The following is a 22852-nucleotide window of genomic DNA, read 5'->3' on the forward strand; positions in this document are numbered from 1 at the left end:
ACATGCACATCAACACGACAGACACAAAACATACCAACATACAGAAGTCAGGCAGGGTTTGAGTCTCACAGCCAGGAGGGTGTGCACACAAGTGATTTGGGGAGCAAAGATCGAAGGGGAGTCAGGGGGTGAAGAATCACAGGATGGGCAGCGCTCTGGGTTCTGCTTGACCCCTCCTGACACAGGCGGCTGGTGGAGAGCGAAGCCTTGTAGATGTGTGAATCTGCCCTGCACTCGGTAAAGGAAGGGACCTCGGTGTCTGCAGGGCTGGAATTGTATTTTCCGCAGAGCAAAATGATTGGCAGAAGCCACCTGCTTACAGAAAACCAGAGCTTCAGCTGGGGTTTGAACTCACAACTGCAGCATTGCTTTATAAGTCCTGTGCACTAACCCATTGCACCACTGGAGCCCACATGTAGGGGCTTGTCTCTTTAGTCCTTGGATGGATGGGTTGGCGGGGGTTGCATTACTCAAACAAATCCATAGGAAAGGCTGCAGGACGGCAGCAACATAGGTGGGGAGCCTCCTTCTATCTGATCGAGCTGGTTCCCACCTTCTGCTGCTGAGGGGAAGGTTGGTGCTCTGAGCCCACCTGATGCTGGAACTTCTCCTGGGTGAGGTTAACGAGACCCTGAAAAAGCAAATTGAAGTCTTTTCTATTCCGGCCGATCTCTATCTGTCTCCTGTGGCCCTTCAGGCTCTCTGCTCCCCTGTTGGGGCGATGCAGAGGTAAGTCCTGACCTGGGTGAGTCACGGAGAGGCTGTGTCCCATAGCGTGTGTGTGTGGGAGAGGGGTAGGGCCGGGTTGGGGTGGGCTCCAGGGGAAAAGGTTGGGTATGACAGTGTGTGGGGGAGAGGGAAGGGTGTGTTTCTTAGGATATAAATGAGGGCAAACACAGGGGTAGTGACAGTGAAGCCCCGGGTCTGAGTGTTATGACCCTGTGCGGTGCTGCCATTCACCTTCCCCTCCTGTGGTCTCAGCTGTCATTGAATCCAGCATTTTTTCACCTGTCATCGTCCCAGAGGCGTCGCACATGCCCCAAATACAGAGTGTCTCTCTTGGAGACGCGAGGACTGGAGCGGATTTCAGCTGCTGGACAGCTCTGCTGGGTTTTCTACATTCGCCAGGCAAATGCTGAGTGTTTACATTCATTTCAAGCATCCCCATTCAGCGGACTCCTGAACACACTGGAGATGGGTCTGGAAATCAATTTTCATTCGAAAATGTTTTTAAAGGGTAGCACTTGGATTTGAACTAGGAACCCATTGCCCTGCAGGCAACTATTCAACCAGTGAGCTACACTCTCAACAAAGACTGTCCTGTATAGCCCAGAGCAGGAACGGCTTTGAACCTGGGGGTTAGTAAACTTTATCTGTGTACAAACCCCACGGCTTACAAGATCCCCACACCAGCCCCGTGTCACCAGAGCACAACAACAACTTTCCTTGGAGCACACACTGCTCCCCAGCTCTGTGCCCTTCCATCTCCCCAGCATTGCTCCAATCCCTTAAAGCAGGGTCTCAAACTCAATGTACCTTAGGGCCAGTGTCAATCATCAAAGTCTCCCAGTTGGCCAATAATGTCACTCGTGCCGCCCAGAACCCACTCCCCAAAACCCCACCCCCCAAAAAAATCTGCCCCCTAGCTGCCTAAGGCTCTGGTATAGAGTTTTGGTGGGAGCACAGGTCTGGGGAAGGGGATTGGGGTGCAGGCTCTGGAAGGGAGTTTGGGTGCAGAAGGGGTGAGAGGCTGGGCTCTGGGAGGGAGTTTGGGAGGGGGAGGGGGTCTGTGGTGCAGGCTCTGGGATGGAGTTTGGGTCCTGGGTGGAGGCTCTGGACTGGGGCAGGGGGAGGGGGTGCAGGAGAAGGGGATTGGGGTGCTGCTCGAGATCCTATCGCCAGAAGAGCCAGCGCCGCTCCTCAGACCGCCCCGCGAACTCCAACTGCCGGAGGAACCAGAGCCGCTCCTCAGACCACCCTGCGAACTCCAGCAGCCAGGGGAGCCAGAGCCACCCCTCAGACCGCCCTGCAAACTCCAACCGCCGGAGGAGCAATTGCCTAGCCTCAGACCGCCCTGCAAGCTCTAGAAGTTACTGGAGGAACCAGCCCCGCAGCCACAGGAAAGCACCGGGCCCTCATCGCCAGACAGTCCAGCACGGCCCCCGAGTCCATTCTGAGGGACGCTGCCTACGGCAGATCTCACACTCCAGGAGCAACCGCCCAGACAGCAGCCACGCCTAGAAGGACAGCGGTGTCCCAGCAACCCCCGAGCTGGACCGCATCTCTCTGACCATGAGCAACGCCAGCATCCCATCAGAGATCCTGCCCCAGGACCCAACCGAAGGGAATCCTGACTCACGAGATAGACGGCAGGCCGACCATGCAGGCTTTCAGCCTGCACCAGACGTGGTCGAGGAACATGAGGGCCAGCAGCCGATGGTGAGGGCTGCCATGGACCGAGGAGCTACAAGCGACAGCTTCCTTTGACGACTTCGACCTCCTCGTAGACAGGCTCACCCAAGAACTGTCTGCGGAAACCACTCCCAGGAGAAGGTCCAACCAGGAGAATGCCCTGCCTGCCCACAGAACGCCTGCTCCAAACCAGAACACCACCACCAGGGGAGCCAGAAGTAGAGACGCCAGCCGCCGCTACGATCCAGCAGTGGCTTCAAGGATCCAAAAGCTGTACCGGGCAAACCGCTCCAAAGCCGTGAGGGAGATCCTCGATGGGCCCTCGCCCTACTGCACGATCCCATCTGAACATCTCTACAGCTACTTCAAGGATGTATTCGACCACACAGCCCAGAATGACGCTCAGCGTTCAGAGTGCCTCCACCCCCTGCCCCGTGTCGATGAAGCAGGTGTCCTGGAAACTGACTTTAAGCCCAAGGAAGTGATGGCCAGACTCTCAAAAACAAAAAACACAGCTCCTGGGAAAGACGGCATCCGCTACAGCCTCCTGAAAAAGTGAGATCCCGGCTGCCTGGTCCTTCCCATGCTCTTCAACCAGTGCAAGCAATTCTGCTGGACTACCAGCTCCTGCAAGAAGGCCATGACGGTTCTGGTGTGAAAGAAGGGTGAGCGGGATGACCCCAGCAACTGGAGGTTCATCTCCCTCTGCTCCACGATGTACAAGCTCTATGCCAGCTGCCTGGCTTCGAGGATCACGGAGTGGTCGGTAAGCGTGGGAGCCATCAGCTGCATCCAGAAAAGCTTCATGTCCTGCGAGGGCTGCTATGAACACAACTTTGTCCTCGAAACCATTATCGAAACGGCCAGAAGGGTGCGGAGGCAGTGCATGGTAGCATGGCTCGACCTGGCTAACGACTTTGGGTCCATGCCCCACCACCACATCTTTGCCATGCTCCAGGAGTTTGGGATGCCAGAGATCTTCCTCCGTGTGATCCGAGAGGTGTACGAGGGATGCAGCACCACCATTCGCTCGGTCGAAGGGGAGACCACCGAGATCCTGATCCGGAGTGGAGTTAAGCAGGGCTGTCCCCTCAGCCCCATCATCTTTAACCTCACCATGGAGCAGTTGCTGTGAGTGATCTCCAATGGCGCAGATGGCTTCAACCTCCACGGTGAGAGGGTGAGCATCCTGGCTTATGCAGATGACCTGTTCCTGACCGCGGATGACCCAGAGAATCTCCAATGTATGCTAGATGCCACCAGTCGAGCTGCCGACTGGATGGGGCTCTGCTTCAATGCAAAGAAATGCGCATCTCTCCACATCGACGGCAGCAAAAGGGACTCGGTGCAGAAGACAGGGTTCCAGATCCAGGGCGAGCCCATCATCCCCCTGGCAGAGGGGCAGGTGTACCGGCAATTCCTGTGTCCAGGAAGTGGATCTCTTGTGTGGACTGGACCAGGCTGAGGTTGATGGTGGGATGGAAATTGTGGAAATCATGGTGGAATTCCTCAGGGGCTTCTTTTCCATGGGTCCAGATGATGAAGATATTATCAATATAGCGCAAGTGGAGTAGGGACGTTAGGGGATGAGAGCTGAGGAAGCGTTGTTCTAAGTCATCCATAAACATGTTGGCATACTGTGGGGTCATGCGGGTACCCATAGCAGTGCTGCTGATCTGAAGGTATACATTGTCCCCAAATGTAAAATAGTTATGGGTGTGGACAAAGACACAAAGTTCAGCGACCAGGTTAGCCGTGACATTATCGGGGATACTGTTCCTGGAGGCTTGTAGTCCATCTTTGTGTGGAATGTTGGTGTAGAGGGCTTCTACATCCATAGTAGCCAGGATGGTGTTTTCAGGAAGATCAACGATGGATTGTAGTTTCCTCAGGAAGTCAGTGGTGTCTCGAAGGTAGCTGGGAGTGCTGATAGCGTAGAGCCTGAGGAGGGAGTCTACATACCCAGACAATCCTGCTGTCAGGGTGCCAATGCCTGAGGTGATGGGGCAAGGACTTTACGCCCAAGGAAGTGATGGCCAGACTCTCAAAAACAAAAAACACAGCTCCTGGGAAAGACGGCATCCGCTACAAACCAAAAACCCCATCCCCAAAACCCCACCCCCCCAAAAAATCTGCCCCCTAGCTGCCTAAGGCTCTGGTATAGAGTTTTGGTGGGAGCACAGGTCTGGGGAAGGGGATTGGGGTGCAGGCTCTGGAAGGGAGTTTGGGTGCAGAAGGGGTGAGAGGTTGGGCTCTGGGAGGGAGTTTGGGTGGGGGAGGGGGTCTGGGGTGAAGGCTCTGGAATGGAGTTTGGGTCCTGGGTGCAGGCTCTGGACTGGGGCAGAGCGTGGGGGTTCAGAAGGAGGGAGTGGGGGTGCAGGCTCTGGGAGGGAGTTTGGGGTCAGGGGGGTGCGTGGGTATGGGGAGAGGGTGCAGGCTCTGGCAGGGAGTTTGGAGGCTTGGGGGTGTGTGGAGGAAGGGGGTGCAGGCCCTGGGAGAGAGTTGGGGCAGGAGGGGGGTATATGGGATGGGGATGCAGGCTCTGGGAGGGGGTCAGAGGTGCGGTGCTTACCTGGGGCTCCAAGGTGGGGGAGGGACCAACACAGCGTACCATTGGCCATGGGCACACTCGGGGAGGGACAGCACATGGAGGCACAACCCCCCCACCCCAGTGCCACAGGGAGGGGCCAGCAGCCTCTGGAGTGAGCAGAAAGATGCCACTCAGCTCCGCTGTGCTGCCAGGGCCCTTGGAGTCGGGGATGGGAGTGTCTGGGGGCAGCAGGTGGGGCCAAGAGAGAGAACCGGCCCCATAACTGCTGGAGCCCTGCGGGCCACATTGGGAAGCTCGCGAGCTGCAAATGGCCCAGAGGCTGGGAGTTTGAGACCCCGGATATAATTGCTTCAGCCTTGTAGTTTCCCAAGTCCAAAAGTAAACATCTCTTCAAATCCAAGGGAGTGGAGATCAGTCAATGTTCAGAGTCGTCCCACGTGAAAGCACCACGTTGTGGTTCATGCTGGCCCCATTGTGCGGCCATCACCTTTCCCTCCTCTCCCTTAAAAGTTTTGGTATTTTTCATAAAAACTTTCTTCCCTCAGGAGAGACCTGGGAATCAGGGCTGCCAGCCAGACAAACACCTTTAAGAGGAGGTGTCCCTCTCCCAGTCAAAAAATGATCTCCCGCCTTCAGTTCAGTGACAGCCTGAATTGTTCCTTATCCCACCAGTGTCGGTTTGAGTAAATAAAGTTTTGGAGATAGTTATTAAGCTCGCAAAAATAAGCCAAAGATCCCTCTGCATAACACCGGAAGGTGAAATAGGAACAGAGACAAACCTTGTCAGCAAAGGCTAATTTCCCAAACGATCCTCAAATTGTTTCTAATTCCCATCTGTCCTCCACAGGAGCTCTGTGCAGTTTCACTGTTCTGCAGCCAGCTGCCCATTAGAAATTCTTCTGTGGGACATTCCCAGACCTGGACATTTAGGAACGACAGAATTTGAAGAGCAAACCCAGCTCCCTGCACCAGGCGGGATTGGAGTGTTTTGTCCCTAGCACTTGGTCTTTTTCAATAGTACAGACCCTCCCATGCCCAGCCAGCCAATGAACTTGGGGAAAAGGTTGCAGGAAGCAGAGACCTTAGAAACAAGGAAATAAGAGGCCGTTCATTGGGCAAGGTGGCCTAGTAGTTAAAGCAATAGTCTGCTCATCTGATGCCATTCTTGAGCTGCCTGTTATAAAAAGCCCAAGCCCACTCCTGGAGCCCTGGCAAGCTGGAGCCCAAAGTCTTCCCCCAGAGCCTCTCAGCCCCCTGGTAGGTGAGTTGGGAACTCACCAGCTGACTGCGGAGTTGAAGTTTCCTACCCCGTCAAGAACACCCCCAGCCCCACATGTCTGCAGATGCGCTGCCTGGAGCCCCAAGGGGCTGGGAGGTACATGACGCCAATCCCCTGCTGGTAGCGCCAGCAAACACCAAGGCCGTGCATCCAGGAGCAACAGCTGGACGTTGCAGGGAGAGGCTGCTGCTTTCCCCCCACCTGCATCTCTGCCCAGGAGGCTGTCCTGGCTGTAGAAAAATCCCCGAATTTGAGGTATGCTACTCTAGATTCAAAATGCAGGGCCCCAGTGGGGCAGTGGCTGGGGCAGGGCAGCAGCCTGGGTTGGACTGGGCAGATGCTGGAAGTTCTGGTGCCCGGAGAACTGGCCTGACTCACTTCTCAGCAGCAAACGAGTCAATTCCACGTCCCCTCCCCGGAAAAATCAGCCTGCAGCTAAGGGCAGGACTGGCGGTTGGGCGGGGGGAGGGGGGGGCAGGTTCCCTTTAGTTCCCAGCGAGGCATGAGGGAACCCAGGGTGTCTCTAGAAGAACTTTTGGAGCTGACCTGGGGAAAACGCCTTTAATAACAGCCAGCTCACGTTTAAACTGACTTTTTTAAAACCATTTTTATCACACTAACTAACCCTTGAATCCTAGTGTCACCCCCCATAAAATGGCTTCAGCCTTGTATTTTACCCAGGGTAAAACTAAGCATCCCTTCAAATACAATGGAGTGGAGATCAATCCCTTTTCAGAGTTAATGCACATGAAAGAACCATGTTATGTTTCATCCCTTATGTCCTGGTCCCATCGCCTTTCCCTCCTCTCCGTTACAAGTTGTGGTATTTTGCACAGAAACTTTATTTCCTCAGAGAGACCTGGGAACAAGGCCTGCCTGCTACATGGTACCAGATAAACACCTTTAATAGGAGACAGCCGTCCCTGTCAGGAAATCATCTCCCACCTTCAGTTCATTGACACCTGAATTGTTCCTTCTTCCAGCGGAGCCCAAGGATTGAAAGCAGCAAAATCAAACTCCTCTGTATGGAGCAGGAATGCTCGGCTCTTTCTTCCTGCTGCTGCTGTTAGTCCGTGAAACAATAAGGCTGGAACACAAGGCTCCCTGAGATATTTCAGTGCCCCAGAGAAACCTTGACCCCTGCTATTGGAATCCCTGAGTGGCTGGAGATTTGAACGGGAAAGGGACTGTGTGAATGGTCAAAGTTGGAAATGAACAGTCTACAGCAATGGCATTAACACAAACACACTCTCATTGTGCTCCAGCCAGACGGGAAATGGGCAGAAATTCTCGCTCTTCAGCCTGGACACAGGTGCGCAATGGCACAGCAGTGAGTGTTCTGGGGGAGCTGGTTTGGGCAAACAATGGGAAGTGAGAACTCGCAGAGTACAGAAATATAACGTAGTGAGAAAAACTGAAAAGTCAGTTAAGGCGATGGACTAGAAATCCACTCGGGTCTCCCTGCGCAGGTTCGAATCCTGCTGACTATAGAAGCGTTAGCGTGATCTCTTTGTTGCAGGGTCAGTGTCTGAGCATCCACACTGCGAATGGAACCCAGATCTGGTCTCACTCTTAGGGCTTGTCTCTATGTGCCGGTGGATCGATGTGCGACGATCAATCCACCAGGGCGGGGGGTGGGGGGGCAGTCGATTTAGTGGGTCTAGCGAAGTCCTGTTAAATAGACCCCTGATCGCTCTCCCGTTGACTCCTGTACTCCACCGGAAGGAGAAGCATAAGGTAAGTCGTAAGAGAAACTTTCCCGTCGACCCAGCATAGAGCAGACACCGCAATAAGTCGATCTAAGCTACATCAACTCCAGCTACATTATTCACGTAGCTGGAGTTACGTAACTTAGGTTGACTGAGCCCAGTAGTGTAGACTTGCCCGTAGGCTGTCTGCACTTAAAACATGGCTGTAGGACGTTGGAGTAGACAGTTGCTACGGTGATTGGAGGCGTTTTCCCATCGCTGTAGTAGCCAGGTTGACAGAAGAATTCTTCCATCCACCTAGCGCTATCCACGCCAGGGCTTCGGTCAGCTGAACGACATTGGCTAGGAGGGTGGATTTCTCACACCCAGAAAGACGTAGCTCTGCCCGTTAAGTGTCCAGAGCACATCAGCCCTTAGATCTCTCTGAGCATTTCAGTGCGTGCAATGAACCGTGAGAGGAAAACATCAACTCACAAACACAGAGACTGAATTCCCCACATTTAATCTCACTGCATTTTCCAGAAAGTCACAAAATCCAGTTCATTCTTGCTAGGACAGAGAAACATTAAGTGACACTAATTCTTAGGCTTGAGTAAATAAAGTTATGGGTTTAATTAATATAGTAAAAATGAGGGCTGTCGATTAATTATAGTGAAATCTACAATCGCAAATTCAAATGTACATCATAAGCAAAACTCCCACCCCAGAGTACGCTGGGCAGTGTCCTTCGCCTCAGTTTCTCCCCGAGCGGTGTGGCAGTCCCTTCCAAAGTTCCTTTAACAGACCCCCCCTACTCCGTGCTCCTTCCCCCAACCCCCACTCCCCGTGGTCAGCAAACCCCAGTGGTGGGGGAGGGAGGGGAAGGCATCGAGCGACACCTCAGCTTCTGCTGCTGCCACTCCCTCAACTGGCTCTCAGTCTGCCCTGTTCCCTCTGCGTCACTGCCACTCCACGGCCCTGTCATTTCCCTGCTGCTGGGAGCTCCCGCGTCACCCCTTCCCCTGCCATCGCCCGCCCGTCTCCCGCGTCGCCCCTTGCCCTGCCATCACCCGCCCGTCTCCCGCATCGCCCCATCCCCTGCCATCGCCCGCCTGTCTCCTGCGTCGCCCCTTCCCCTACCATCACCCTCCCATCTCCCACGTCGCCCCTTCCCCTGCTGTCTCCTGCGTCGCCCCTTCCCCTCCCGTCGCCCGCCTGTCTCCTGCATTGCCACTCCCTCTGCCATCACCCGCCCGTCTCCCGCGTCGCCCCATCCCCCGCCGTCGCCTGCCCGTCTCCCGCATCGCCCCATCCCCCGCCGTTGCCCGCCTGCCTCCCAAGTTGCCCCTCCCCCTGCCATCACCCGCCTGTCTCCTGCGTCGCCCCTTCCCCTGCTGTCACCCGCCTGTCTCCTGCAGCCTCTGCACGGCCACGTAGTGGGGGAACCTCGCTACAAGTGCAGAGTGGGCAGCCTCTTCCATTGCAACACCATGGGCGGGACATGAACCGCCATCTGGGGGAGACTGACCCCCTACCCCACCCCTTCTGCATGAGGCCCCGCCCTTTCTGCAAATCCCAAAGCCCAGAGCCACCCCACCACACCACAGCTGCCAGCTCCCGCCCCAGGCTAGTGCCCCCAGACTTCCTCCCAAGCCCAGAGTGGGCTGCATGGCCCCAGCCTCCGAAGCCCCGGGGCACCGGGAGGGTGGGTGACACGGCCCCGACTCAACCTGCCATTGAGTCGCGGGGCTCTGCGCTCCATCAGCCGGGGCGGGCCAGGCTGCGGTCGGGCCTCAGGCTGGGGCAGCATGGCCACGCTTCCCTGAGGAGGCATGAGGCAGGCCAAGAGCTTTGCGCAGCCAACGGGAAGTGGGAGGGAGGCAGTCTTCGAACTGGCGCGTCGTCCGTTTCTCTCTTGCCGCTTGGGGGGAGGCAGGAAGGGAGCGAAACGTTCCCATCTGAAGGTTTTGTGCTCGGCCGTGAGGATTAAGCCCGAGCCCCTGGCATGGATGCTGGGAGATGGGCTTCTGACTCACATCCAGGGCACTCTGCGGGCCACCAGCTGAAACCACTGAGGCCAAGAGGCATGGTTCTGAGATGGCAAAAAGGGGGCCTTTGAGGCTCCTAACAGGTCTTGAGGAGCAAGGAAATAGCACGGGATTACCGCCATCCCTGGGTGGGCTCGAACCACCATCCTCTCGGTTAACAGCCAAACGCACTGACCCATTGCGCCACAGTCACATGTAGTGAGGGCAAATGTCCCCAGCACAAAGGTCTCCCAGCTCCAGCACTCACCTGCGGCGGGAAGCAGAGCGCCGGGGCCGGGAGCTGGAGGTGTAGATCGGGCTGGGGCCGGGCTGCTCAGCTTCCCACCACGGCCGGTGAGTGCGGGCTGGGGCGGTTTTCCCTTTCCCCAACCCCACCTCCCGAGCGACACAGCTGGGTCCAGGGCAAGGGAAGCAGAGTGGGCTGCTCCCCGCCCCCCGCTAATGCCTGTGGGGCCCCCAAAAGTACCCCCACAGCTCCTGCGTCCCAGACCCTGGGGGCAGGGGGAGGCCTGGGGCCCCACACAGCCCCCCAGAGGGTGGGCTGCGTAGGGCACTCAAATGGCTCGGGACAGCCCTGAATGTGGTCATGTGGTTTTCCCAAACACAGGCTTGATTCTCTTTCCCTGTTACTAGAAGGTCTCATTGGCTGTCTGCCCCCGCACAGCTGGGGAGTGGGGACGTGTGGCCTTTTCCCCCAGCAGAAGGGTTAACGTTTAGCTATTCCACCTGGAAGCAGGCGGGGCACACCCTGACTGTTTCGTAGAAGCAATGCACACATTGCTCTATCCAAGGACAAGGGCTAGATATGAACCATGAGAACTTGATTGTTTGGACAGCAACTGTGGGAGGCTTTCTTAGCCCGGGCTCAAGGCCTGAGAACCAGGATTGTAGTAGATAGGGGATGGTAACTAAGTATATGAATTAACGTCACACATTCCTTTGTGTAGCAGTGTGTAATGCTTAGGGGGAGAAATAAAAGGAGAAGGTGGAAGGCGGGGGGCAGAACGGCCCATCTCAGCTGACCAGCCTGTTTGCTTGCATAAAGCTGTGTTCTGTCTCATCACTGAACCGCCACACCCAGCAGAAGGGTGACGCCTGCCTAGCGCATGAGGGTCGGTTTGGGGGACCCCGCACCCCGGGCATGCTAAGTGCAGATCTCTGCCCTTCACTCAGCCAAGAAGGAATGTTTTTCGCTAACAACCCAAGTGAGCAAGTCTGTCCCCGCAGAGCAGCCCCATGCTCCGCACTCCCTGAGCCCCGGGGAGAAGGGACCTTCTGCGGCTGGAATCCCGCCCGGCTGGTGCCTTGAACCCGGGGCTGAGCCGACGCGAGAAAGGGAAGTGAGCGAGCTCGGCGCTCTCCGGCGCCACCCGCTGGAGAGCAGAGGGAATTGAGTGAGCGACGTCCTGGCTAATTTAAATCTCACCTTGTTCTCTGCCTGCAGGCTGCCCTAGAGAGCTGGGGAGAGGCCTGAGCGTGGCAGCTCCTTATTTGCGTATTAAAAGCGGCAGTTTGGGGCCACTGGGGTGAAATGTGAGTAAGTGTTGGGGCTGGGACCCACCTGTCTGGTGCAGGCAGTGGGGAGCCTGGCTGAGCAGAGCCTGGCCCTGCCGGGGTGTGCGGTCACCCTCAACGGGGAGCAGGGTGCTGTGTGTGCGTGCGTGCGGGCTGCCTGCCAGCCGGGGGGGGTGGGGCCTGAAACTGGCCTCTGGAGCTGCTCTCTGCTGCAAGCATCGTGGTTGGGGGAGTACTGTGCCCGTTTTCGCTCTGTGCATGGTGGCTCCTGTTCCCTGGGGGCGGTGCAGCAGGTGGGGGAAGGGAATCGAGGCACAGTTGCTGGCTGTGCTGGCTGCTTGCAGTGGGGACGTGTGCTGGGGAGCGGTGTCCCCGCAGCACTGCTCGAGGCTGCTGGTGCAGGGCGGAAGACAGGCAGGGGCCAGGAGCTGTCTGGCAGCGTGAGAAGAGGGGTGGTGCCTGGATGGCTGGTGTTGGCCTGCCCGCTGTTACATTTCGGACAGACTCATCTCCCCTTGGCTGTCACTACGCGACGCTGTCTGACAGCGCTGCTGGGCCGGGCCGGGCCGCCAGGGCCTTGTGAGCTCAGCACACGCTCACGAGAAGCGGATCGAGGACGAGGGGCGCCGGTTCCCGCTGCCGGGGCGGAGGAACAGAGACCGCAGCAGCGGGCCCACCTCCTGCCTGGCGAGAAGCTGCAGCAGCCGGGGTGTTCACCGGTGCAGCCGCGTGCACGCGCCGCTGTTTTCTGGCTGTTGCTGAGTGACGGTTTCTGCCTGAGCTGGCAGCCAATGGGCTGTCACTGCCTGGGGGTGCAGCTCGCTGCGGCTCAGAAATCTCGAAGCCCTGGGCCGTTGGGAGTCGCGGGCTAGAGGCGGGAAATGGCCGGGCTGCAGTGCAAGGCTCCTGGGGGCAGCCAACAAGCTCTGGGGTTCACTTGCAGCGGCTGGGAGCTGCAGGGTCCATACACAGTGGTTAGGGCCTGTGGGGGCTCCCCCGTCACCCATGGCTACTGCAAGCTCCAGAGTCTGCCTGTGGAAGATGTGAGGCCTCCCCCCAAACACTGGCTGGGTGCTCCTGGGTCCCTCGGCCACATGTGGCAAAAGGGAGCTCGGGGTCCATCTGCAATGGCCTGGGGCTGTGGCGCTCCAGAGTCTTCCCACAGGGGTCAGGAGCTGTGGGGTTCCCCTGCTGTGGCAGCTGGAAGCTGCACCCCCCAGCATTTGGGGTCCCTCTGCCCCAGGCAGCAGCTGGGAGCTCTGGGGTCTTCACGCAGTAGTTGGGGTCCATCTGTAATGGCCTGGGTTTATGGGGTCCTCCTGCCACCCATGGCTGCTGGGAGCTTTGCCTGCAGCAGCAGAGGGCTGCCTGTGGTGGCTGGGAGTAAGGGTTGACAACTTTCTAGTGGTACAAAACCAAACACCCTACCCCCGCCCCTTCACCGAGGCCCTGCCCCTGCTCACTACATTCCCCTCCCTCTATGGCTCGCTCACCCCTATCCTCCCACACTGTCACTGGGCTGGGGTTTGGGTGTGGAAGAGGGGCTGGTGCTGGGCTGTATATGTAAGGGTGTCAAGGTTCCTTCCCCACTCTGAACTCTAGGGTACAGATGTGGGGACCTGCATGAAAACCTCTTAAGCTTACTTTTACCAGCTTAGGTTAAAAGTTCCCCAAGGGACAAACTATTTTACCCTTGGACTTCCACTGCCACCACCAAACTTTATCTGGGTTCCTGAGAAAACGTAGTTTGGACACGTCTTTCCCACCAAAATCCTCCCAACCCTTTCACCCCACTTCCTGGGCAAGGTTTGGTAAACATCCTCACCAATTTGCATAGGTAACCACAGACCCAAACCCTTGGATCTTAGAACAATGAAAAAGTATTCACTTTCCTTACAAGAAGACTTTTAATAGAAGTAAAGGAATCATCTCTGTAAAATCAGGATGGTAAATACCTTACAGGGTAATTAGATTCAAAACATAGAGAATCCCTCTCGGCAAAACCTTAAGTTACAAAAAGGACACACAGACAGGAATAGTCATTCTATTCAGCACAGTTCTTTTCTCAGCCATTTAAAAAAATCATAATCTAACACATACCTAGCTAGATTACTTACTAAGTTCTAAGACTCCATTCCTGTTCTGTCTCCAGCAAAAGCAGCACACAGACAGACCCAGACCCTTTGTTTTTCTCCCTCCTCCCAGCTTTTGAAAGTCTCTTGTCTCCTCATTGGTCATTTTGGTCAGGTGCCAGTGAGGTTACCTTTAACTTCTTAACCCTTTACAGGTGAGAGGTTTTTTCCCCTGGCCAGGAGGGATTTTACCCTTCCCTTTATATTTATGACCAGGGGCATTGCCAGCAAATCGCTGAACGTGATCATTCCCTGCTACTCACTATTGGTGAGGTCTCATCTGGAGTCCTGTGTCCAGTTGTGGGCCCCACACTACAAGAAGGATGTGGAAAAATTGGAAGAAGTCCAACAGCAGATGACAAAAATTATTAGGGGGCTGGTGGGGTGCTCACTTTTGCAGTGGGGCAGAAGATTTTACCCCAGCTGATGAGAAGCAGAGAAACACCCAGCTCCCCAGGTGCTATTTAGCCCCCTCAAGCACAGGGACAGCTACACATTTGGAGGAGGGAAACTGCTCTACACACTAGTCCGGGTATCTGCCCATTTATTTTGGCAAAGGCTAGACTGTACGCACCTGGGCTCACGCCCTAGCCTTTGTGATGCCCAAACCCAACTTCTTCCTGGGGGTCTAGCTGAAGCCAGAGCACTGGCCTGAGCAGCCAAGAAGAGGATCCAGCCCTGAAGAAAGCAGGACTTTCAGCAAAAAGGAAAAACTGCACAACCACAAGGGGACTCAAACTCTCAGTCAGCTGATCCAATGTCAGATGCCTTATCCATTAGGCCACATGGTGTCATGGGGTCCTCGGGCGATACTCTGGAACTGCTCCCTACGAAGCCAGGCAGGACTCTGGGGAAGTCTCCTTTCTGGGAGCAGACTGTCTGCAGGACACACAGCTCACACAGCTTCCACCTTCCTGGGTCTGACCTCGGAGCATTCAGCATCCTCTGCCCCTCCGTGTGCTTTCCACAGTGAGTCCACCCAGGCGGGTCCTGGGGAAGCCAGAGGGTCCTGCCCCACAACTCCGCAGTCAGACTTGACTCTCAGCCAGCCAGTAAAACAGAAGGTTTATTAGACGACAGGAACATGGTCTAACACAGAGCTTGTAGGTGCAGAGAACAGGACCCGTCAGCCGGGTCCATTTTGGGGGACAGTGAGCCAGACAACCACGTCTGTACTTCACTCCGTTTCCCCAGCCAGCGCCAAACTGACTCTCTCCAGTCCCTCCTCCCCTGGGCTTTGTCCTTTTCCCGGGCCAGGAGGTCACCTGATTCCTTTGTTCTCCAACCCTTTAGCTCTCACCTTGCAGGGCGAAGGGCCCCGGCCATCAGTTGCCAGGAAACATGGTGTCGGCCATTCTCTGTGTCCAGACCCCTGCACACACCTGCCCTCTCGGGCTCTGCAACGATCATACACCCTTATCCCACCACCTAGATACTTAAGAACTGCATAGGGGAAACTGAGGCACCCCCACAATATTCAGAGGAAACATTAAGAACAGTCCCGCTTTGTCACATCTCTCCCCCATTTAAGACAAAGCTGAGCGGGGTCACTTTAGCCGGTGACCTGGGGAAGTTCGAACCCACCAATGTTCCCATGGATGCCCCAGCATCTCTCCCATTCCTTGGTGGGAGTTACACCAGGTCCTTCCAGTTTCACTCCCTCCCTTGGGTTGGGGATGGTTGATAGCACTCGTATGCTGCATGTGGGAAGGTTTATGTGGCCTGTGACTTTTGCCATCCCAAAACCCCCGGGGGTTAAACTGGGATCGGGTCTTCTCCGAGCGCTCCAGTCTGGAGGGCTGCAATTCGGGGTCTCTTGGTTAAGAGCCCCTATCTTGACCTGGGCCACATACTGTTCACTTAGAGAATCAGCATGGAGACATTCCTCTCTCAACAACCTTGTCTCCCCAACAAGGTGGCCAAACACAGCCACTTGGTTATTGGACTGTTTAACTTTCTTAACAGCTTTCACTCCATCTGATACCTTCTCAAAGCTATCCACACTGGATCTTTCAACAGGAAAGTCAGTGGCTTCATTCACAACAGAAAATTTCTGGCTGTTAGGAAATGAAACTTTCTTGATTAAATCACTTTCACACCCTTCAGTGGCAGTAAACTGCTTGCAAAGACTCCATGAGGATTCCTTTCCCTAAAGGCTTTTCTATGCAACACTTCACCCTTCACAGAAATTCTGCCCCTACCCTCTTTACCTAGGGCTTGCTCTAGAGGAAGACTTTCCTGAGCAACAACACTCTTTCTGGGTCTCACTTACATCCAGAATCACCTCTGGCCCATCAGGCGGATTCCTACACAATCCCCTTTCAGGCAAACTTACAGACTTCCTAGATAAAAGGTCAGAAGCATTCTCCTTCCCTTTGCCACACACAAGTTCAGAAATTTTTTCCTTCTTGCGACAGGTTTCCACACCCTCAGTAGGTAACACAATCAAATCACCTTTCTGCTCTCCTTGTGCCCTGTCTCGGATCTCACCCTGATTAGACAGAGTTGCTAAACCCTTTCCCAGCCACACACTAGCAACGAGCGAAATACAAGCACCAGAATTGCCTGGTCTCTGGGATTTTGCTAGGATGCTAACTGGATGTGACCTAGTTACAGTGCCATTCTCCCTAGCAGACACAAACTTAGGACCATTCCCTTCCTGGGCTTTAGCTGAATCCAGAACCAACTCTGAGACAATTGCACTCTTCTCAGCCATCACAGGCTGGAAGGCCCTTTCTGTCTGCTCCACAGACAAAGAAGAGCCGGACACACTTTCTCCTTTACCAGACACACAGCTTGGGATCTCATTCCCCTGGTCCCAGCACACAAGGCTGTTCACAGCAACTTCTTGGAGACCGGGGTAGCTCCCTCCATAGGCAAGTCAATACCCCTGACAGACACAGGCACATTTCCTTCACTGTCACAATTCTCCACCCATGTAACAAGTAAGGTACAAAAAGAACAGGAGGACTTGTGGCACCTTAGAGACTAACCAATTTACTTGAGCATAAGCTTTCATGAGCTACAGCTCACTTCATTGGATGCATTCAGTGGAAAATACAGTGAGGAGATTTACATACACACAGAACATGAAAAAATGGGTGTTATCATACACACTGTAAGGAGAGTGATCACTTAAGATGAGCTATTACCATCAGGAGAGCGGGGGAGGGGAGAAAACCTTTTGTAGTGATAATCAAGGTGGTCCATTTCCAGCAGTTAACAAGAACATCTGAGGAACAGTGAGGGGGGGAGGATAAACATGGGGAAATAGTTTTACTTTCTGTAATGACCCATCCACTCCAAGTCTCTATTCAAGCCTAAGTTAATTGTATCCAGTTTGCAAATTAATTCCAATTCAGCAGTCTCTCGCTGGAGTCTGTTTTTGAAGTCTTTTTATTGTAAGATTGCGACTTTTAGGTCTTGTAATCAAGTGACCAGAGAGATTGAAGTGTTCTCCGATTGGTTTATGAATGTTGTAATTCTTGACATCTGATTTGTGTCCATTTATTCTTTTATGTAGAGACTGTCCAGTTTGACCAATGTACATGGCAGAGGGGCATTGCTGGCACATGATGGCATATATCACATTGGTGGATGTGCAGGTGAACGAGCCTCTGATAGTGTGGCTGATGTGATTAGGCCCTATGATGGTGTCCCCTGAATAGATACGTGGACACAATTGGCAACGGGCTTTGTTGCAAGGATAGGTTCCTGGGTTAGTGGTTCTGTTGTGTGGTGTGTGGTTGCTGGTGAGTATTTGCTTCAGGTTGGGGGGCTGTCTGTAAGCAAGGACTGTCCTGTCTCCCAAGATGTGTGAGAGGGATGGATCATAATTCAGGATAGGTTGTAGATCCTTGATGATGGGTTGGAGAGGTTTTAGTTGGGGGCTGAAGGTGATGGCTAATGGAGTTCTGTTATTTTCTATGTTGGGCCTGTCCTGTAGTATGTGACTTCTGGGTACTCTTCTGGCTCTGTCAATTTGTTTCTTCACTTCAGCAGGTGGGTATTGTAGTTGTAAGAATGCTTGATAGAGATCTTGTAGGTGTTTGTCTCTGTCTGAGGGGTTGGAGCAAATGCGGTTGTATCGCAGAGCTTGGCTGTAGACGATGGATCGTGTGGTGTGGTCTGGGTGAAAGCTGGAGGCATGTAGGTAGGAATAGCGGTCAGTAGGTTTCCGGTATAGGGTGGTGTTTATGTGACCATCGCTTATTAGCCCCGTAGTGTCCAGGAAGTGGATCTCTTGTGTGGACTGGACCAGGCTGAGGTTGATGGTGGGATGGAAATTGTGGAAATCATGGTGGAATTCCTCAAGGGCTTCTTTTCCATGGGTCCAGATGATGAAGATATTATCAATATAGCGCAAGTGGAGTAGGGACGTTAGGGGATGAGAGCTGAGGAAGCGTTGTTCTAAGTCATCCATAAACATGTTGGCATACTGTGGGGTCATGCGGGTACCCATAGCAGTGCTGCTGATCTGAAGGTATACATTGTCCCCAAATGTAAAATAGTTATGGGTGTGGACAAAGACACAAAGTTCAGCGACCAGGTTAGCCGTGACATTATCGGGGATACTGTTCCTGGAGGCTTGTAGTCCATCTTTGTGTGGAATGTTGGTGTAGAGGGCTTCTACATCCATAGTGGCCAGATGGTGTTTTCAGGAAGATCAACGATGGATTGTAGTTTCCTCAGGAAGTCAGTGGTGTCTCGAAGGTAGCTGGGAGTGCTGATAGCGTAGAGCCTGAGGAGGGAGTCTACATACCCAGACAATCCTGCTGTCAGGGTGCCAATGCCTGAGATGATGGGGCATCCAGGATTTCCAGGTTTATAGATCTTGGGTAGGAGATAGAATGCCCCAGGTCAGGGTTCCAGGCGTGTGTCTCTGTGGGTTTGTTCTTGTGCTTTTTCAGGGAGTTTCTTGAGCAAATGGTGTCATTTCTTTTTGTAATCCTCAGTGGGATCAGAGGGTAATGGCTTGTAGAAAGTGGTGTTGGAGAGCTGCCGAGCAGCCTCTTGTTCATATTCCGACCTATTCATGATGATGACAGCACCTCCTTTGTCAGCCTTTTTGATTATGATGTCAGAGTTGTTTCTGAGGCTGTGGATGGCATTGTGTTCTGCATGGCTGAGATTATGGGGCAAGTGATGCTGCTTTTCCACAATTTCAGCCCATGCACGTCGGCGGAAGCACTCTATGTGGAAGTCCAGTCTGTTGTTTCGACCTTCAGCAGGAGTCCAGCTAGAATCCTTCTTTTTGTAGTGTTGGTAGGAAGGTCTCTGTGGATTAGTATGTTGTTCAGAGGTGTGCTGGAAATATTCCTTGAGTCGGAGACGTCGAAAATAGGATTCTAGGTCACCACAGAACTGTATCATGTTCGTGGGGGTGGAGGGGCAGAAGGAGAGGCCCCGAGATAGGACAGATTCTTCTGCTGGGTTAAGAGTATAGTTGGATAGATTAACAATATTGCTGGGTGGGTTAAGGGAACCATTGCTGTGGTCTCTTGTGGCATGTAGTAGTTTAGATAGTTTAGTGTCCTTTTTCTTTTGTAGAGAAGCAAAGTGTGTGTTGTAAATGGCTTGTCTAGTTTTTGTAAAGTCCAGCCACGAGGAAGTTTGTGTGGAAGGTTGGTTTTTTATGAGAGTATCCATTTTTGAGAGCTCATTCTTAATCTTTCTCTGTTTGCTGCAGAGGATGTTGATCAGGTGGTTCTGCAGTTTCTTTGAGAGTGTGTGGCACAAGCTGTCAGCATAGTCTGTATGGTATGTAGATTGTAATGGATTTTTTACCTTCAGTAAGGTACAGGGGCACTCATCTTCCACTATCCTCGCCTTCCCACACTGCTGACTAGGCAAAGCCATCAGCTCACAAGGCTGCCTAGGCTCATCCAAACTTTCCTTACCAAACACCTTGCCACTCCCAACAGATAACCTGCCCTGCCTGTGTCTCCTCCCACTCAGCTGGGGTCTCAGCTCCCACTGTGCTCAGCGCTGCCCTTGCTGTCCCAGTGGGGCAGGCAGGGAGCTCGCTGCTTTCCTCACAGCATCAGAACCAGCATGAGCCCCCTCTCCGGTGTGCAAGAGGGCAGGGAGCATCTCTCTGTCCCACCCAGCCCCAGGGGTCTGGTTACAGGCAGGCAAGTATCCTGAGCCTAGCAGCTCCTCCCTGCTGCCAGCGGGATCATCTGTATTTTCACTGACCATTTCTCTCTCCGCCGATTGGTTCCCTGGATTCAAATTCAAACCCTTGACCGCTACAGGAGCAGGGCCTGGATCCTGTCCCAAAGAGACACAGTCGCCCCACAACAGGGTCTCACAGCTGATATCCTGGAGAACCCCAACGACCAGCCAGCCCCACCCCTCCTGGGTCTGCACAGGGATCTGGGCCATAGGCAGGGCGAGGGGCTTCATCCTTGCGACCCTCACCCAGCCCCTCAGCATCTGAGGCTGCACCACCCAGGGCCTGACAACAGTTCTCTCTGTCCCAGGATCTCGCCACCCCAGGAATGTCTCCTCATTGACCATCCCCTTCTGCTCCCACTGGAGGTCCGAGGGGCCTGGCCCCAGGAAACTCCACACAGACATATAGGTTGGGACCAGGAATGGGAGCTGTCCACCTCCTCACCCATCTGGCTGATGGAGTCTATGGCCTTGGGACCCAGCAAGGGATCTAGACACCGAGGTTTTTCCGAAGGGTCCCCCTGGTTCAAATTGCCAGCCTGCTCAAAGGCAGTGAGGTGGGCATCCACATCCCCCCCCCCCTCCTTAACCAGGGGCAGCAATTTAGTCTCGAGGTTCCCTGCAGAACTGGCCCCCCAGAGTTTATCCCCACTCACCCTGGGGGGTCCCCTAGGCCTCTCTGCTCCACCATCACCAGTTCATGCTGCTGCTGTTTCTGCAGCTCTTTCTCGGGCTCTCGCTGTCTCTCACAGTCCTCTTGCTCTCTCGGACTCAGCTCCAATCCTGTCCAGCTCCGATCCCCGGATAGGGAACCCGATCGTGAAGACCCCTGTCTGGTCAGGGACAGGAGTCTTGGGGATGCCTGGCTCCCACTCCAGCTGCGCCCAGATTCTGCTATAACCCCATTTGGGGTCAGGAATCTGTTCCATAGAGCGGTCATCCTCCTCCAGCTGCACGACTAACTCTGCTTTGGTGAACTTTCCAATGCGCAACCCTCTCTTTTTGCAAAGGGTTACAGTGTCCTTCTTAAGGAGATGGTGATAGGCCATCACTCCGCTCTTCCCAAGTTGTTGTGGACTCACAGGCCTGTGTGCTCTCATCTCCCACAGTTTCCAGGGAGAAACCCTCATGTGCCAGCCGTTCTCGAGGTCACCTCCTCTTTGCCAGGGTCGAGCTGCAGACTCCTCCGTCCCTAGGACCGCTCGCTGCAATCCCCAGGGAAACCCTGTTACTGCAAAAGTCCTTCTGTCTCCCAGGACCAAGCCGCAGGCTCCTCTTCCCCTGAGACTGCTCACCACAGTCCCCAGGGGGACCCCATTACTGCACAGTCCTTCTCGCTGGTCACACACTCCCAGGGGTTAACCGCCTCCCGAAACCACTCCTCTCTGAGCCTTCAGCATGTCTGGTCCTCGTCAATCCCCCTTCATATTACTGCTCCCCAGTCACTTACTGCAGGAAGCATCATCCACGGGGTGCAGTACATCCCACTGCTACCACCAGTTGTCACGGAGTCCCCAGATGATGCTCTGGAACTGCTTCCTATGAAGCCAGTCAGGACTCCAGAGAAGTCTCCTTTCTGGGAGCAGCCTGTCTCCAGGGCACACAGCTCACAGAACCTCCACCTTCCTGGGTCTGACCTCAGAGCATTCAGCATCCTCTGCCCCTCCATGTGCTTCCCACAGTGAGTCCACCCAGGCGGGGTCCTGGGGAAGCCAGAGGGTCCTGCACCCCAACTCTGCCATCAGAAGTGACTCTCAGCCAGCCAGTAAAACAGAGGTTTATTAAATGACAGGAACATGGTTTAAAACAGAGCTTGTAGGTACAGAGAACAGGACCCCTCAGCTCGGTCCATTTTGGGGGACAGTGAGCCAGATAACCACATCTGCACTTCACTCCATGTCCCCAGCCAGCCCCAAACTGACTCTCTCCAGCCCCTCCTCCTCTGGGCTTTGTCCCTTTCCCAGGCCAGGAGGTCACCTGATTCCTTTGTTCTCCAACCCTTTAGCTCTCACCTTGCAGGGCGAAGGGCCCCGGCCATCAGTTGCCAGGAAACATGGTGTTGGCCATTCTCTGTGTCCAGACCCCTGCACACACCTGCCCTCTCGGGCTCTGCAACGATCATACACCCTTATCCCACCACCTAGATACTTAAGAACTGCATAGGGGAAACTGAGGCACCCCCACAATATTCAGAGGAAACATTAAGAACAGTCCCGCTTCATCACACAAGGTCATAGGCAAAAAGCTGCTATAAGCACATCTTTAGAAAAGGCGGACACTGTGTTTCTTGGGTCAGCTACTGAGGGGAGACTCTCTGGGCACATGAAGTAGAGTTCCCAGTGAGATGTGAGACTTAATTCTATGGAGCCAGGTGCAGGACCTGGGCAGGGAGGCTTAGGCATGGGGAATTTGGGTGCATCGGACAGGCTGGCTGTCTAGGTGTGGAGATTTAGTTGCTCTGAGGAACAGGAGAGAGGAGGAGGAGGAATCCTGCTTAAAGGCAGTGGCTGGGGAGAAAAAGAGGAGGGGTTCCTGGGACTTTTTTTGCCTCTCTTTTGCCTGCCTGCTCGCTCTTGTGATAAAAGGGGAAGTTGCTCTTAGCAAGCCTGGCTAGCTCCGTTGGTAGAGCATCAGGCTCTTAATCTGAGGGTCAAAGGTTTCAGCCCCTGTCCGGGAACTCAGCTTTTAAATTCCTTGTGTGCCAGGAGCCAAATGATTCCTGGTGGTGTCCAGACCCACGCAAGATTCCAAGAAGCCATGGCCATTTCCTGAAAGGTTCCTTTCCTTAGGAATCAGGAGAGAGGCTCCACATCCAGAGGCCTAGAAAGCGCAGTCTCTGGCTGCCAGGAACTGCTGTGGGGCCAGGTGCTGAGAAAGCCCAGAGGGAGAGCAGAAGAGATAGGAGTACAGAGTGCAAGCCAAACCGCCCACCACCACACACCTCAAAAAAAAAAATCCCCAACCAACCATCTCCCCAAAAGACCCTCAGTCTGGAAAGCATTTGTCCCTCACACTGTTGAAAAGACTCACAGCAGAAAGAAGGATCCCAG

The sequence above is a fragment of the Caretta caretta genome, chromosome 22 (genome assembly GCF_965140235.1).
Source record: "Caretta caretta isolate rCarCar2 chromosome 22, rCarCar1.hap1, whole genome shotgun sequence".
Classification (NCBI taxonomy): domain Eukaryota; kingdom Metazoa; phylum Chordata; order Testudines; family Cheloniidae; genus Caretta; species Caretta caretta.